Raw genomic sequence first — 12,694 nt, forward strand, 5'->3', positions numbered from 1 at the left:
TTGATTTAAGCTCCGCCCACTTTGATTTAAGCTCCTCCCACTTTGACTTAAGCTCCTCCCACTTTGATTTAAGCTCCTCCCACTTCGATTTAAGCTCCGCCCACTTTGATTTAAGCTCCGCCCACTTTGATTTAAGCTCCTCCCACTTTGATTTAAGCTCCGCCCACTTTGATTTAAGCTCCGCCCACTTTGACTTAAGCTCCTCCCACTTTGACTTAAGCTCCTCCCACTTTGATTTAAGCTCCTCCCACTTCGATTTAAGCTCCGCCCACTTTGATTTAAGCTCCTCCCACTTTGATTTAAGCTCCTCCCACTTTGATTTAAGCTCCGCCCACTTTGACTTAAGCTCCTCCCACTTTGATTTAAGCTCCGCCCACTTTGACTTAAGCTCCTCCCACTTTGATTTAAGCTCCGCCCACTTTGGAGGCACATATACCTGAGTATGCCCAGGAGTTTTTTTTTTTTCCCCCTACTATCTTCACCCTAAGCTCTGTTTTCACACGTGCACCCACTGTGCACGGGAAAATCTGCACTTTTTATAGTTTGATTAGGAATACTTCATTTTTTTTTCACGTTTGACTTTTTTTTTTTCCCCCATTGACTTTTATGATCGTGACATCACGCTGATTCAGAAAAGGTATATCGTTAGCATTGACATGGTTAGCATGTGGCTATTTGCAGGAAACGAGTTAACGGAGCGACCGTTTGAGCTAGCGCCTCGAAACTCGGGCCACGTGACCGGACCCCTGTGACGCTTCATCGTGGAGATTTTTGGGTGCCTGGGACTTTTTATTCTTCTTCTCCTTCTTCTTCAAGTCCCAGGGCATAGAGAGAGTGAGCTGCACAAGGTCGTAGAGGGCTGGGGTTAGGCTTCAAATGACCGTGTAGACCTAAGGAACAGAAATATGAAAACCACGTGTTTCTACCCCATTCATAGCCAGAGTTATACGTCCCGTAGTGTAATCCGGGGTTAGCATGTGGCTAACAGTGCAGAAAGCTCAATAACATCACGTCCCGGGGTCGTAGAGGGCTGGGGTTAGGCTTCAAATGACCGTGTAGACCTAAGGAACTTAAATATGAAAACCACGTGTTTCTACCACATTCATAGCCAGCGTTATACGTCCCGTAGTGTGACCCCTCCCGGGGTTAATAACGTATGGTTCCCCGCGGGTTAGGAGAACAATTCCAACACCCCCGGATAGACCAGAGGACAGGGAATCTAAAACCATTTGAATGGTGTCTCTACGACCTTCCTATCACCCCCCATCATCATCATCATCATCATCTCATCATCACACACACACAGGCCACAGGCCACTTCCGCATTAGCGGTGTTAGCTTAGCAATCTCGTTGTGTTTTAACTTCACTTTAACATGACTTCCCCTGGTATGAGGGAATGTCACTGTTTTATAGAGAGGTGTTTGAGGCATGGGGGAAATATTTAGAGCAGGTAAGGTACAAGTGTGTAGGGAAAGATGAGGTTTTAAATCAGCCCATCTTTTTTAACCCCAAGATAAAGTACAATAGCAAGATGATAGTTAGTAAGCACTTTGAACAGGCAGGGTTTAGACAGGTAAAACATTTAGTGTCAGAGAACAATTTCAAAACAGAGCAGGAGATAGTGAATCAGGGAATAAGGGCAGTGAACAGGGATATAAGAACAGGTGGGATTGCAGGAGTGTATAATAGAATCAGGGACAGTAGAAGTAGGGAATGGACAACTTTAATGTTAGGAAGAGGTGAAGTGTGAGGATGTGAAAACGAAAGGGATATACATGGATTTACTGGGTGATGGGGTGGTGAGGCCAGCGTCAGAGAAGGTGTCGGAAAGGGTTTTTGAAGGTATTGATGTGGGAAAGGTATGGGCAAATCTGGGTGTGAAATATAATAGCGTAGAATGTGAGCACAATGATTTTAAGATTAGGCACAATAGGGTTTACACAAATGTCGTATTGCACCAAATGGATAGGAATGTAGGTAGGGTATGTGATGTATGTAAAGGGAGGGATGAACATTTTGACCACTTTTTTGTTGAATGTCCAAGTTTGTCTGTCTTATTTGTGAAAGTAAAGGGGTTGTTAAGTGTACACTGTGGGGTTACCGTCATGAATGAGATTGAATGGAAGGAATTGTTATTGTTTGGGGTGGTGGGAAAAAAGAAAGAAGTGAACGTAGATTTGGTTAATTTTTTGTTGAGTCACGTAAGGTATGCAATTGTATGTAGGAGGAATGTAGCACATTATGAGGGGAAAGTTACCAGGGTGTGGGAGTTGTTTGTGTCACTATTTAAAAGACTTAGACACAAGCTCCGCCCACTTTGACTTAAGCTCCGCCCACTTTGACTTAAGCTCCTCCCACTTTGACTCAAGCTCCTCCCACTTTGATTTAAGCTCCTCCCGCTTTGATTTAAGCTCCGCCCACTTTGACTTAAGCTCCTCCCACTTTGACTTAAGCTCCTCCCACTTTGAATTAAGCTCCGCCCACTTTGACTTAAGCTCCGCCCACTTTGACTTAAGCTCCTCCCACTTTGATTTAAGCTCCTCCCACTTTGACTTAAGCTCCTCCCACTTTGATTTAAGCTCCTCCCACTTTGATTTAAGCTCCTCCCACTTTGCTTTAAGCTCCTCCCACTTTGCTTTAAGCTCCTCCCACTTTGACTTAAGCTCCTCCCACTTTGACTTAAGCTCCGCCCACTTTGACTTAAGCTCCTCCCACTTTGACTTAAGCTCCTCCCACTTTGATTTAAGCTCCGCCCACTTTGACTTAAACTCCTCCCACTTTGATTTAAGCTCCGCCCACTTTGACTTAAGCTCCTCCCACTTTGACTTAAGCTCCTCCCACTTTGATTTAAGCTCCTCCCACTTTGATTTAAGCTCCGCCCACTTTGATTTAAGCTCCGCCCACTTTGATTTAAGCTCCTCCCACTTTGACTTAAGCTCCTCCCACTTTGATTTAAGCTCCTCCCACTTCGATTTAAGCTCCGCCCACTTTGATTTAAGCTCCGCCCACTTTGATTTAAGCTCCTCCCACTTTGATTTAAGCTCCGCCCACTTTGATTTAAGCTCCGCCCACTTTGACTTAAGCTCCTCCCACTTTGACTTAAGCTCCTCCCACTTTGATTTAAGCTCCTCCCACTTTGATTTAAGCTCCGCCCACTTTGATTTAAGCTCCTCCCACTTTGATTTAAGCTCCTCCCACTTTGATTTAAGCTCCGCCCACTTTGACTTAAGCTCCTCCCACTTTGATTTAAGCTCCGCCCACTTTGACTTAAGCTCCTCCCACTTTGATTTAAGCTCCGCCCACTTTGGAGGCACATATACCTGAGTATGCCCAGGAGTTTTTTTTTTTTCCCCCTACTATCTTCACCCTAAGCTCTGTTTTCACACGTGCACCCACTGTGCACGGGAAAATCTGCACTTTTTATAGTTTGATTAGGAATACTTCATTTTTTTTTCACGTTTGACTTTTTTTTTTTCCCCCATTGACTTTTATGATCGTGACATCACGCTGATTCAGAAAAGGTATATCGTTAGCATTGACATGGTTAGCATGTGGCTATTTGCAGGAAACGAGTTAACGGAGCGACCGTTTGAGCTAGCGCCTCGAAACTCGGGCCACGTGACCGGACCCCTGTGACGCTTCATCGTGGAGATTTTTGGGTGCCTGGGACTTTTTATTCTTCTTCTCCTTCTTCTTCAAGTCCCAGGGCATAGAGAGAGTGAGCTGCACAAGGTCGTAGAGGGCTGGGGTTAGGCTTCAAATGACCGTGTAGACCTAAGGAACAGAAATATGAAAACCACGTGTTTCTACCCCATTCATAGCCAGAGTTATACGTCCCGTAGTGTAATCCGGGGTTAGCATGTGGCTAACAGTGCAGAAAGCTCAATAACATCACGTCCCGGGGTCGTAGAGGGCTGGGGTTAGGCTTCAAATGACCGTGTAGACCTAAGGAACTTAAATATGAAAACCACGTGTTTCTACCACATTCATAGCCAGCGTTATACGTCCCGTAGTGTGACCCCTCCCGGGGTTAATAACGTATGGTTCCCCGCGGGTTAGGAGAACAATTCCAACACCCCCGGATAGACCAGAGGACAGGGAATCTAAAACCATTTGAATGGTGTCTCTACGACCTTCCTATCACCCCCCATCATCATCATCATCATCTCATCATCACACACACACAGGCCACAGGCCACTTCCGCATTAGCGGTGTTAGCTTAGCAATCTCGTTGTGTTTTAACTTCACTTTAACATGACTTCCCCTGGTATGAGGGAATGTCACTGTTTTATAGAGAGGTGTTTGAGGCATGGGGGAAATATTTAGAGCAGGTAAGGTACAAGTGTGTAGGGAAAGATGAGGTTTTAAATCAGCCCATCTTTTTTAACCCCAAGATAAAGTATAATAGCAAGATGATAGTTAGTAAGCACTTTGAACAGGCAGGGTTTAGACAGGTAAAACATTTAGTGTCAGAGAACAATTTCAAAACAGAGCAGGAGATAGTGAATCAGGGAATAAGGGCAGTGAATAGGGATATAAGAACAGGTGGGATTGCAGGAGTGTATAATAGAATCAGGGACAGTAGAAGTAGGGAATGGAACACTTTAATGTTAGGAAGAGGTCAAGTGTGAGGATGTGAAAACGAAAGGGACATACATGGATTTACTGGGTGATGGGTTGGTGAGGCCAGCGTCAGAGAAGGTGTGGGAAAGGGTTTTTGAAGGTTTTGATGTGGGAAAGGTATGGGCAAATCTGGGTGTGAAATATAATAGCGTAGAATGTGAGCACAATGATTTTAAGATTAGGCACAATAGGGTTTACACAAATGTCGTATTGCACCAAATGGATAGGAATGTAGGTAGGGTATGTGATGTATGTAAAGGGAGGGATGAACATTTTGACCACTTTTTTGTTGAATGTCCAAGTTTGTCTGTCTTATTTGTGAAAGTAAAGGGGTTGTTAAGTGTACACTGTGGGGTTACCGTCATGAATGAGATTGAATGGAAGGAATTGTTATTGTTTGGGGTGGTGGGAAAAAAGAAAGAAGTGAACGTAGATTTGGTTAATTTTTTGTTGAGTCACGTAAGGTATGCAATTGTATGTAGGAGGAATGTAGCACATTATGAGGGGAAAGTTACCAGGGTGTGGGAGTTGTTTGTGTCACTATTTAAAAGACTTAGACACAAGCTCCGCCCACTTTGACTTAAGCTCCGCCCACTTTGACTTAAGCTCCTCCCACTTTGACTCAAGCTCCTCCCACTTTGATTTAAGCTCCTCCCGCTTTGATTTAAGCTCCGCCCACTTTGACTTAAGCTCCTCCCACTTTGACTTAAGCTCCTCCCACTTTGAATTAAGCTCCGCCCACTTTGACTTAAGCTCCGCCCACTTTGACTTAAGCTCCTCCCACTTTGATTTAAGCTCCTCCCACTTTGACTTAAGCTCCTCCCACTTTGATTTAAGCTCCTCCCACTTTGATTTAAGCTCCTCCCACTTTGCTTTAAGCTCCTCCCACTTTGCTTTAAGCTCCTCCCACTTTGACTTAAGCTCCTCCCACTTTGACTTAAGCTCCGCCCACTTTGACTTAAGCTCCTCCCACTTTGACTTAAGCTCCTCCCACTTTGATTTAAGCTCCGCCCACTTTGACTTAAACTCCTCCCACTTTGATTTAAGCTCCGCCCACTTTGACTTAAGCTCCTCCCACTTTGACTTAAGCTCCTCCCACTTTGATTTAAGCTCCTCCCACTTTGATTTAAGCTCCGCCCACTTTGATTTAAGCTCCGCCCACTTTGATTTAAGCTCCTCCCACTTTGACTTAAGCTCCTCCCACTTTGATTTAAGCTCCTCCCACTTCGATTTAAGCTCCGCCCACTTTGATTTAAGCTCCGCCCACTTTGATTTAAGCTCCTCCCACTTTGATTTAAGCTCCGCCCACTTTGATTTAAGCTCCGCCCACTTTGACTTAAGCTCCTCCCACTTTGACTTAAGCTCCTCCCACTTTGATTTAAGCTCCTCCCACTTTGATTTAAGCTCCGCCCACTTTGATTTAAGCTCCTCCCACTTTGATTTAAGCTCCTCCCACTTTGATTTAAGCTCCGCCCACTTTGACTTAAGCTCCTCCCACTTTGATTTAAGCTCCGCCCACTTTGACTTAAGCTCCTCCCACTTTGATTTAAGCTCCGCCCACTTTGGAGGCACATATACCTGAGTATGCCCAGGAGTTTTTTTTTTTTCCCCCTACTATCTTCACCCTAAGCTCTGTTTTCACACGTGCACCCACTGTGCACGGGAAAATCTGCACTTTTTATAGTTTGATTAGGAATACTTCATTTTTTTTTCACGTTTGACTTTTTTTTTTTCCCCCATTGACTTTTATGATCGTGACATCACGCTGATTCAGAAAAGGTATATCGTTAGCATTGACATGGTTAGCATGTGGCTATTTGCAGGAAACGAGTTAACGGAGCGACCGTTTGAGCTAGCGCCTCGAAACTCGGGCCACGTGACCGGACCCCTGTGACGCTTCATCGTGGAGATTTTTGGGTGCCTGGGACTTTTTATTCTTCTTCTCCTTCTTCTTCAAGTCCCAGGGCATAGAGAGAGTGAGCTGCACAAGGTCGTAGAGGGCTGGGGTTAGGCTTCAAATGACCGTGTAGACCTAAGGAACAGAAATATGAAAACCACGTGTTTCTACCCCATTCATAGCCAGAGTTATACGTCCCGTAGTGTAATCCGGGGTTAGCATGTGGCTAACAGTGCAGAAAGCTCAATAACATCACGTCCCGGGGTCGTAGAGGGCTGGGGTTAGGCTTCAAATGACCGTGTAGACCTAAGGAACTTAAATATGAAAACCACGTGTTTCTACCACATTCATAGCCAGCGTTATACGTCCCGTAGTGTGACCCCTCCCGGGGTTAATAACGTATGGTTCCCCGCGGGTTAGGAGAACAATTCCAACACCCCCGGATAGACCAGAGGACAGGGAATCTAAAACCATTTGAATGGTGTCTCTACGACCTTCCTATCACCCCCCATCATCATCATCATCATCATCTCATCATCACACACACACAGGCCACAGGCCACTTCCGCATTAGCGGTGTTAGCTTAGCAATCTCGTTGTGTTTTAACTTCACTTTAACATGACTTCCCCTGGTATGAGGGAATGTCACTGTTTTATAGAGAGGTGTTTGAGGCATGGGGGAAATATTTAGAGCAGGTAAGGTACAAGTGTGTAGGGAAAGATGAGGTTTTAAATCAGCCCATCTTTTTTAACCCCAAGATAAAGTACAATAGCAAGATGATAGTTAGTAAGCACTTTGAACAGGCAGGGTTTAGACAGGTAAAACATTTAGTGTCAGAGAACAATTTCAAAACAGAGCAGGAGATAGTGAATCAGGGAATAAGGGCAGTGAACAGGGATATAAGAACAGGTGGGATTGCAGGAGTGTATAATAGAATCAGGGACAGTATAAGTAGGGAATGGACAACGTTAATGTTAGGAAGAGGTGAAGTGTGAGGATGTGAAAACGAAAGGGATATACATGGATTTACTGGCTGATGGGTTGGTGAGGCCAGCGTCAGAGAAGGTGTGGGAAAGGGTTTTTGAAGGTATTGATGTGGGAAAGGTATGGGCAAATCTGGGTGTGAAATATAATAGCGTAGAATGTGAGCACAATGATTTTAAGATTAGGCACAATAGGGTTTACACAAATGTCGTATTGCACCAAATGGATAGGAATGTAGGTAGGGTATGTGATGTATGTAAAGGGAGGGATGAACATTTTGACCACTTTTTTGTTGAATGTCCAAGTTTGTCTGTCTTATTTGTGAAAGTAAAGGGGTTGTTAAGTGTACACTGTGGGGTTACCGTCATGAATGAGATTGAATGGAAGGAATTGTTATTGTTTGGGGTGGTGGGAAAAAAGAAAGAAGTGAACGTAGATTTGGTTAATTTTTTGTTGAGTCACGTAAGGTATGCAATTGTATGTAGGAGGAATGTAGCACATTATGAGGGGAAAGTTACCAGGGTGTGGGAGTTGTTTGTGTCACTATTTAAAAGACTTAGACACAAACTCCGCCCACTTTGACTTAAGCTCCGCCCACTTTGACTTAAGCTCCGCCCACTTTGACTTAAGCTCCTCCCAGTTTGATTTAAGCTCCTCCCACTTTGCATTAGGCTCCGCCCACTTTGACTTAAGCTCCTCCCACTTTGATTTAAGCTCCGCCCACTTTGACTTAAGCTCCTCCCACTTTGACTTAAGCTCCTCCCACTTTGACTTAAGCTCCTCCCACTTTGATTTAAGCTCCGCCCACTTTGGCTTAAGCTCCGCCCACTTCGACGTAAGCTCCGCCCACTTTGACTTAAGCTCCTCCCACTTTGACTTAAGCTCCACCCACTTTGACTTAAGCTCCTCCCACTTTGACTTAAGCCCCGCCCACTTTGACTTAAGCTCCTCCCACTTTGATTTAAGCTCCGCCCACTTTGACTTAAGCTCCTCCCACTTTGACTTAAGCTCCACCCACTTTGACTTAAGCTCCTCCCACTTTGACTTAAACTCCTCCCACTTTGACTTAAGCTCATCCCACTTTGACTTAAGCTCCTCCCACTTTGACTTAAGCTCCTCCCACTTTGACTTAAGCTCCTCCCACTTTGATTTAAGCTCCGCCCACTTTGACTTAAGCTCCGCCCACTTTGACTTAAGCTCCCCCCACTTTGACTTAAGCTCCTCCCACTTTGATTTAAGCTCCGCCCACTTTGACCTAAGCTCCTCCCACTTTGATTTAAGCTCCGCCCACTTTGACTCAAGCTCCTCCCACTTTGATTTAAGCTCCTCCCACTTTGATTTAAGCTCCGCCCACTTTGACCTAAGCTCCTCCCACTTTGATTTAAGCTCCGCCCACTTTGACTTAAGCTCCTCCCACTTTGATTTAAGCTCCTCCCACTTTGATTTAAGCTCCGCCCACTTTGACTTAAGCTCCGCCCACTTTGACTTAAGCTCCTCCCACTTTGACTTAAGCTCCTCCCACTTTGATTTAAGCTCCGCCCACTTTGACTTAAGCTCCTCCCACTTTGATTTAAGCTCCTCCCACTTTGATTTAAGCTCCTCCCACTTTGATTTAAGCTCCGCCCACTTTGACTTAAGCTCCGCCCACTTTGACTTAAGCTCCTCCCACTTTGATTTAAGCTCCTCCCACTTTGATTTAAGCCCCGCCCACTTTGACTTAAGCTCCTCCCACTTTGACTTAAGCTCCTCCCACTTTTACACAAGCTCCGCCCACTTTTACACAGCTCATTAACATACAGCTCATTAGCATGAATCTCATTAGCATGAAGCTCATTAACATACAGCTCATTAACATACACACAGCTAATTAACATACATCTCATTAATATACAGCTCATTAGCATGAATCTCATTAACATACACAGCTAATTAACATACAGCTCATTAACATACAGCTCATTAACATACAGCTCATTAGCATGAATCTCATTAGCATGAAGCTCATTAACATACACACACAGCTCATTAACATACAGCTCATTAACATGACCATTCACATTCACATATGCCCAGGAATTCCCCACCCTTGTGACCCCAGGTCATAGAGAGAGATGTTAAATGCGTGCATCCACTATCTTCACCCTAACTTTTTTTTTTTTTTTTTTTTTTTTTTTTTTTAAGTCGAACACGATTTTTTTTGCCACTCCCATTGACTTTTATGATCGTGAGATCACGCTGAGTCCAAAACGGGGTAGGGTTAGCATGATGCCTTTAGCATGTGGCTAATCTGCAGGAAGCTCAATAACATCACGTCCCGGGGTCGTAGAGGGCTGGGGTTGGGCTTCAAATGACCGTGTAGACCTAAGGAACAGAAATATGAAAACCGCGTGTTTCTACCACATTCATAGCCAGCGTTATACGTCCCGTAGTGTGACCCCTCCCGGGGTTAATAACGTATGGTTCCCCGCGGGTTAGGAGAACAATTCCAACACCCCCGGATAGACCAGAGGACAGGGAATCTAAAACCATTTGAATGGTGTCTCTACGACCTTCCTATCACCCCCCATCATCATCATCATCATCTCATCATCACACACACACACAGGCCACAGGCCACTTCCGCATTAGCGGTGTTAGCTTAGCAATCTCGTTGTGTTTTAACTTCACTTTAACATGACTTCCCCTGGTATGAGGGAATGTCACTGTTTTATAGAGAGGTGTTTGAGGCATGGGGGAAATATTTAGAGCAGGTAAGGTACAAGTGTGTAGGGAAAGATGAGGTTTTAAATCAGCCCATCTTTTTTAACCCCAAGATAAAGTACAATAGCAAGATGATAGTTAGTAAGCACTTTGAACAGGCAGGGTTTAGACAGGTAAAACATTTAGTGTCAGAGAACAATTTCAAACCAGAGCAGGAGATAGTGAATCAGGGAATAAGGGCAGTGAATAGGGATATAAGAACAGGTGGGATTGCAGGAGTGTATAATAGAATCAGGGACAGTAGAAGTAGGGAATGGACAACTTTAATGTTAGGAAGAGGTGAAGTTTGAGGATGTGAAAACCAAAGGGATATACATGGATTTACTGGGTGATGGGTTGGTGAGGCCAGCGTCAGAGAAGGTGTGGGAAAGGGTTTTTGAAGGTTTTGATGTGGGAAAGGTATGGGCAAATCTGGGTGTGAAATATAATAGCGTAGAATGTGAGCACAATGATTTTAAGATTAGGCACAATAGGGTTTACACAAATGTCGTATTGCACCAAATGGATAGGAATGTAGGTAGGGTATGTGATGTATGTAAAGGGAGGGATGAACATTTTGACCACTTTTTTGTTGAATGTCCAAGTTTGTCTGTCTTATTTGTGAAAGTAAAGGGGTTGTTAAGTGTACACTGTGGGGTTACCGTCATGAATGAGATTGAATGGAAGGAATTGTTATTGTTTGGGGTGGTGGGAAAAAAGAAAGAAGTGAACGTAGATTTGGTTAATTTTTTGTTGAGTCACGTAAGGTATGCAATTGTATGTAGGAGGAATGTAGCACATTATGAGGGGAAAGTTACCAGGGTGTGGGAGTTGTTTGTGTCACTATTTAAAAGACTTAGACACAAACTCCGCCCACTTTGACTTAAGCTCCGCCCACTTTGACTTAAGCTCCGCCCACTTTGACTTAAGCTCCTCCCAGTTTGATTTAAGCTCCTCCCACTTTGCATTAGGCTCCGCCCACTTTGACTTAAGCTCCTCCCACTTTGATTTAAGCTCCGCCCACTTTGACTTAAGCTCCTCCCACTTTGACTTAAGCTCCTCCCACTTTGACTTAAGCTCCTCCCACTTTGATTTAAGCTCCGCCCACTTTGGCTTAAGCTCCGCCCACTTCGACGTAAGCTCCGCCCACTTTGACTTAAGCTCCTCCCACTTTGACTTAAGCTCCACCCACTTTGACTTAAGCTCCTCCCACTTTGACTTAAGCCCCGCCCACTTTGACTTAAGCTCCTCCCACTTTGATTTAAGCTCCGCCCACTTTGACTTAAGCTCCTCCCACTTTGACTTAAGCTCCACCCACTTTGACTTAAGCTCCTCCCACTTTGACTTAAACTCCTCCCACTTTGACTTAAGCTCATCCCACTTTGACTTAAGCTCCTCCCACTTTGACTTAAGCTCCTCCCACTTTGACTTAAGCTCCTCCCACTTTGATTTAAGCTCCGCCCACTTTGACTTAAGCTCCGCCCACTTTGACTTAAGCTCCCCCCACTTTGACTTAAGCTCCTCCCACTTTGATTTAAGCTCCGCCCACTTTGACCTAAGCTCCTCCCACTTTGATTTAAGCTCCGCCCACTTTGACTCAAGCTCCTCCCACTTTGATTTAAGCTCCTCCCACTTTGATTTAAGCTCCGCCCACTTTGACCTAAGCTCCTCCCACTTTGATTTAAGCTCCGCCCACTTTGACTTAAGCTCCTCCCACTTTGATTTAAGCTCCTCCCACTTTGATTTAAGCTCCGCCCACTTTGACTTAAGCTCCGCCCACTTTGACTTAAGCTCCTCCCACTTTGACTTAAGCTCCTCCCACTTTGATTTAAGCTCCGCCCACTTTGACTTAAGCTCCTCCCACTTTGATTTAAGCTCCTCCCACTTTGATTTAAGCTCCTCCCACTTTGATTTAAGCTCCGCCCACTTTGACTTAAGCTCCGCCCACTTTGACTTAAGCTCCTCCCACTTTGATTTAAGCTCCTCCCACTTTGATTTAAGCCCCGCCCACTTTGACTTAAGCTCCTCCCACTTTGACTTAAGCTCCTCCCACTTTTACACAAGCTCCGCCCACTTTTACACAGCTCATTAACATACAGCTCATTAGCATGAATCTCATTAGCATGAAGCTCATTAACATACAGCTCATTAACATACACACAGCTAATTAACATACATCTCATTAATATACAGCTCATTAGCATGAATCTCATTAACATACACAGCTAATTAACATACAGCTCATTAACATACAGCTCATTAACATACAGCTCATTAGCATGAATCTCATTAGCATGAAGCTCATTAACATACACACACAGCTCATTAACATACAGCTCATTAACATGACCATTCACATTCACATATGCCCAGGAATTCCCCACCCTTGTGACCCCAGGTCATAGAGAGAGATGTTAAATGCGTGCATCCACTATCTTCACCCTAACT

At 44.5% G+C, this 12,694-nt stretch overlaps 1 protein-coding gene across 1 annotated transcript in view; it reads left to right on the forward strand.

Annotated features, from left to right (window-relative positions):
• LOC308160235 (kinesin heavy chain-like) overlaps positions 1-12,694 on the forward strand; it is a gene marked incomplete at both ends in the record, with an annotated part of 49,010 nt that overhangs the window by 18,463 nt on the left and 17,853 nt on the right. The window lies entirely within an intron of this gene.

The sequence above is a fragment of the Nansenia antarctica genome (genome assembly GCF_963989245.1).
Source record: "Nansenia antarctica genome assembly, chromosome: 6".
Taxonomy (NCBI): domain Eukaryota; kingdom Metazoa; phylum Chordata; class Actinopteri; order Argentiniformes; family Microstomatidae; genus Nansenia; species Nansenia antarctica.